Here is a 6,000-nt window from a genome sequence, read left to right on the forward strand (position 1 = left end):
AATATTCAGGACAAAAATAATTTATTATAAATATTACATTATTAATAGAAGACAGAAACACATGATATACTCATATACTACATAAATAACAAAGCAAATCCTAGAATATTTTTATAGTTAAGAACAGAGGTGAATAAACCATAGTTTTGAGGTTGTTTTTGCACAAACACTATGAAACCTTTATATAATTAAAGTAAAATGTGTACAAATAACTACTACAGTAATCTACAAAAACTGACACACCTCCTAATTTTACAGTAATTGAACAATAATTAATTTTCCAACAAAACCATTATCTAGCATACAGTTAAACTGAAATCAACAAACAAGGTGTACCTCTTAAACATACATTGGCTGTATATTCATCACACTTATCTACTGAACTCATGTGAGATAAAGACTCAAAATTATCACAATGCATAATGTAACATGAAAGTAGTAATATATTTTTACAGTTGGTAATGCCTTAACATCAGAATATTTCAGTGAACTGGATGTCTTAGTTCAAAAAATGTGCAAAATTGTCATTAAAACCAAAAGGTGCCTATTTTGGTAAATCTAATGTTCAAGGTAAAACAATTAGATTACAAGGCAAATATATATACATAGTCTTTATTACTATTATAACCAGTAATATCATTTTAACTATATCTTTCAATTTTATTTGCAAAAGTGTGCTTACTTCCAAACATCTGAATGGTAGTGTGTACATACAAGTATACATTTCACATTTATAAGCAGTAACAGTAGTACCAGCTGAAAAAAAATTCAAAATTATAAAGATCAAAACTTAGTAACATTTGCAACAGATTCATTTGACAGGAACCTATGGTTAATGATAAACAACAAAACAATGATGCTAACAATGAACATTTCACATATGTACATAGAGTAAAAAATTTTAATTCTTGAAAACCCTCCTATTCCAAAAAGTATTGAACAGCTCTTTTCTGAACCCTTCTAATAAGTCAATATTCTTTCTTTAAATAAACAAACCAAAAATGTGCATGATACTCCAGAAAAAAAACAAAAGGTGACAGAAAACAGTTTGAAAAAAAACAAAAAAAAAAAGTGATTCAACTTAAATATACACTGTAGTTCTTCATATCCATACACCTATCCAACAAACTTTCAATGTAAATTCAAAGTAACCACATATACTACATCTCCAAGCAGACCTTTCCACAAGCTAACAACTGCATTTAAGGCAGAGAAACAAAATATGTCAAAATACAAGTCTACATCTAGCTAAACTTCCAAAACTTAAGCATAACTACTAACATTCAGGTTCATTATTACAACATTCTCATTTCAATACTCCTAATAAAACTACCCAAACTCTCAATGATTTTTACACCTGCAGAATGTCTCCTCCATTCTATACTCTATAGAAACAAATCAGGTCTAGAACTCCTAAGATTTTCTTCTTAGTTTAAAAACAGTTTTGCATCCAATCCATGCTAAGAACAGTTACTGCAACTGCTAACACAGTAAATTAAAAGGTAAAAGTAAAAATGGAACATGGAAAATTATTGGACAAAGTAATCATTGAGAGTTTGGGTAGCTTTCTTAGGAGTATTGAAATGAGAATGTTGTAATAATGAACCTGAATGTTAGTAGTTATGCTTAAGTTTTGAAAGTTTAACTAGATGTAGACTTGTATTTTGACATATTTTATTACATAGTTTTTTTTTGTAAAAAGAAACAAACTGGGAAGTTTGCACTTTAATAATTTGCACATAAATACTAACAACTGATTTGCATAACTAATTAGTAATAAAATACTTAAGTTTTTAGAACTCTAGGAAACTTCTTTGCCAGTAACAGATGTTATTTAAAGGAAATTAAAAAGATATACATTAAACTTTTCTGCACTTTTTATAATCAAATGACAAGAGTGTAGTATTTTTCTAAGTACCAACTTGATAAATCAATATGATCTGAAATGCTGGTATTTTACTACATCATAGCACTTATTGTAGAGAATTTAAAAATATTTTAACACACTATTAAATTTCTATCAAATTTATCCTTAACTAAAAGCACTGTTATGAAAAGAAAACAAGCACGTCACATATTAAAACCTATATCTCAAACTTCTCCATATTCAAAATATGTAGTTTAACATCCATTATGAACTGGTTTTTATTATTAATTTTTACCCATAATTAAAAGAAAAAAACTATGTATTAAACTAATAAAAGAACAACAAACAACAAAAGATCGAAATGTAGTCTCAAATTCAGACTGCAGATTCTCTAGTGAAATTAACAAAGTATTAAAATCACAAAGAAGTCTAAAGAAAAATTCATTCCCCAATATTACTCAGTCTTACTTTTAATATATAGAGCCAATGACACTAACAGTATTCATACATATAGCTGATGTGACTGACATAAAGTTACACTGGGTATCATATCTACTATGAAAATAAAAACGAATAAGACTAGAATCAAAACTTGGGCCAGACACAAGCCTATTACCTAGTGTTAATATCCCATACATTTTCAATTTCAAAACAAAATGTGTTTGTGATGCAGTGTAACTAATAATTAAATATTCTAATAAAACTATAAACATAATGCTACTTACAACTAAAAATAGTAAAAAACAACTGATTAAGTATTATTAAATATACCTTGAATCATTTATGAGCTGTAAGTTATACTATAGTATAATGTCCTAATAAAAGCACTAAATCACACAGGCAACAATTCTAATATACACTAGTAGATGTGACAATAAAATTGGTATTCCACTGGGACCTTTGCATAACTATTTCATTTATTAAAATGAATATTAATTAATGAATTACTCAATTCGCACATTTAGTCACAAGCATAACAAAAAAGGGTAAGAGGGCACTTGGTACTTTATGGCTGTGCTTATAGCTGTACACTATTCCTTACGAAAAATAAACATTTAAACCAACCCTTCATTTAATGAGCAGGAAATAATTTTATCCTCCAAAGCCAAAGCGTTAAAAAATGTTGGCCTTCACTACTACTCAGTACTGTCGATCGCAACTCTTTCAGTAAGTAAATCGTCCTTTTAGCGTTAGAAAAATAAAACTTCCTTAACTGGAGCGTAATCTCTTTTTTTTCATTTTTTTTCAGATCGTAGCTAATTAAATCCGTGTCCTATTTTCGTATAATCTTCAGCCATTCAGTCTTACGCGTTAAAATAAATTGTATTAAGTAAAACCTTTAGTACCTTTTAAAAATTGTTCTCTTATCCTGTTATCTTTAAAATACACTATAGAACATCCATAAACAGGAAGCATTTATCACGACAATCTTTTCCGATTATTCTGTAAAATTAAAATTAAAAGCTGTACTTGTAATATACATGGAAGCATTCTTTCTTTCGTGTAAAATTATAGTCATCGATCAGTTAATTTACAAGGAAAAACTATATAATATACGTATGTTAAAATTGCGAATATGTTTTACAACTTTTCTTTTTCAGCTTGTTTCCTTATGATTTAGATTTACTTTTTACCATTCCTTCCGAAATACTAAGCCTTCATTTAGATTTTTAAAACTACACTATACATAGGTCAAGAACCTGCACTACAACTGATCACAAAGAAAGGCACAAGTTTTTGACATTACCAAATAAGTACAAGGGAAAACACAAAAATTAGACGAGACTATGGCGAGAAAATAACGCACAAGCAACTCATGGCGCTTATGTTTTCTTCATTTATATATCTAAAATTTTTATTATAATAGCACAACTATAGTTCTTACTAAAAGGGTACAATTTAACAATTTAAACCACTATATTAAATGATAAGACTGACTATTTACTTAAAACATCTCTATTATACGACAGTCACACAAGCAGAATGCCATGCTAATATTAAAATAATTATTTTACTTTCTGGACCAACCAGTTAATGGTTATATATATAATTTTCTCTACAAATGAGTTTTCTCATCATCATAGAATATAAAAGTTAAAGATATATTTTATTTTTCACTTGAAATATTGAAAAGAGAATCTGTGACGTAGAGGTGTAATACATTCTTTGATTGGTCTAAATATATTAGTGTTACTCACGTGCCTAAATTAAGTTATGTTACTATATTGTAAAGTAAAAAGTCTCAAATTTAAAGCCCCACATATATTCTACGTAAGACAAGGTCAGCAGCGCCTGAAAGTGTCATTTGTCACCTAGTGTCTAACCTAAATCGACAGGTTTAGGTAAAACATAAGCAAGGATATGGTTAAATATACTGTGTGTTTTTTTGTGTGTGTTTTTCTCATAGCAAAGCCACAGCGGGCTATCTGCTCAGCCCACCGAGGGGAATCGAACCCCTGATTTTAGCGTTGTAAATCCGGAGACATACCGCTGTACTAGCGGGGGGCAATTAAATATACATTTGTCTCCGCTGAAACAACAGGAGGTCAAGGAATTTATAATACTAAAACCAGGGGTTCGATTCCCCTTGGTAAAAACAATAGATAACCCGATGTGGCTTGGCTTTAAGAAACACACACAAATATGGATTTAATAAAAGCTATGCAAGATCACAGAAGAATGCAAAGGTGATAAAAACAGTTTATAAAAGGTGAATAAAAATTCGAACATCAGTTGATAATGTTGTTAATTTGTATGTGTTTTTCTTATAGCAAAGCCATCTTGGACCATCAACTGAGTCCACCAAGGAAAATCGAACCCCTGATTTTAGCATTGTAAATTAGTTTTGACGTTTCAAATTTAAACTAGCCTACATGATATGCTAAAGGATGATTAAAATAGTTAAAATAAATGTACGGAAACGTTCTAAATTAATTAGAAAATTTTAACAAACGCCCAGAAAAAATCAAGACACAAATAAAATACATTTCTAGAACAATAATTAGTGTGGAATCGTTAGAAGAGAGGAGTAAAACTGATGACAGAATATAGTAAGTTTAAAATTAAAATAAGTTATTTAAGAAAGTGTAACAGATTTACTGTTATACGTTTATTTTAATACTTACGCTTGTTGCAGTATAATTTTTCTTTCGGCCCGGCATGGCCAAGCGCGTAAGGCGCGCGACTCGTAATCCGAGGGTCGCGGGTTCGCGCCCCGTCGCGCTAAAACATGCTCGCCCTCCCAGCCGTGGGGGCGTTATAATGTGACGGTCAATCCCACTTTTCTTTGGTAAAAGAGTAGCCCAAGAGTTGGCAGTGGGTGGTGATGACTAGCTGCCTTCCCTCTAGTCTTACACTGCTAAATTAGGGACGGCTAGCACAGATAGCCCTCGAGTAGCTTTGTGCGAAATTCCAAAACAAACAAACAGTTTTTCTTTTTGCATGTGATGTATACTGTTGGCTGTGTATTGCGCAAGTCCCGCCTCTTTTCGAAATTTGTAGGAGATTCTTGAGAGTAAGAATGAGCAATGTACGTTTACAAAAACGCGCTAGAATATTGTCGAAACTTTGAGAAAACTGCTTGATTTCTACAAAAAGCAGCTGGCCGAGAGACCGAAGAAAATATTATTGGCCAACTACAGTCAGCGTGCTATTGGTCTTGGAAGCTAGAATTATGATTAATGCATATTAATTGGAAAACTACAGAATTTTCCCAAAAACTTTTACTTATTTCGAACATTACAAACTGTTTAACTTCAGTGAGTTAACATCGGACGGTAGTATTTCTATGAGAATATTAGATATTGTCGCCAGTGAAACTTGTGGGTGCTTTGAGCTTGGCCCGGCATGGCCTAGTGCGTAAGGCGTGCGACTCGTAATCCGAGGGTCGCGGGTTCGCGCCCGCGTCGCGCTAAACATGCTCGCCCTCCCAGCCGTGGGGGTGTATAATGTGACGGTCAATCCCACTATTCGTTGGTAAAAGAGTAGCCCAAGAGTTGGCGGTGGGTGGTGATGACTAGCTGCCTTCCCTCTAGTCTTACACTGCTAAATTAGGGACGGCTAGCACAGATAGCCCTCGAGTAGCTTTGTGCGAAATTCCAAAACAAACAAACAGTTTTTCTTTTTGCATGTGA

The 6,000-nt window shown here is 32.1% G+C and overlaps 1 protein-coding gene across 13 annotated transcripts in view; it reads right to left on the reverse strand.

The window, feature by feature from the left end:
* subdued (anoctamin 1) overlaps positions 1-3,644 on the reverse strand; it is an 88,097-nt gene extending 84,453 nt beyond the window's left edge. For 3 of the 13 annotated variants that reach the window (XM_076482052.1, XM_076482041.1, XM_076482042.1), the window contains exons 1-2: positions 3,214-3,603; positions 683-756 (exon numbers count right to left, since the gene is read on the reverse strand). The gene's annotated coding sequence lies outside the window, so the exon portion shown is untranslated. The other 10 variants (XM_076482053.1, XM_076482046.1, XM_076482045.1 and 7 more) reach the window with 8 other exon arrangements.
* Positions 3,645-6,000: the final 2,356 nt, after the last annotated feature.

This window comes from Tachypleus tridentatus, chromosome 13, assembly GCF_004210375.1.
Source record: "Tachypleus tridentatus isolate NWPU-2018 chromosome 13, ASM421037v1, whole genome shotgun sequence".
In the NCBI taxonomy this organism is placed as follows: domain Eukaryota; kingdom Metazoa; phylum Arthropoda; class Merostomata; order Xiphosura; family Limulidae; genus Tachypleus; species Tachypleus tridentatus.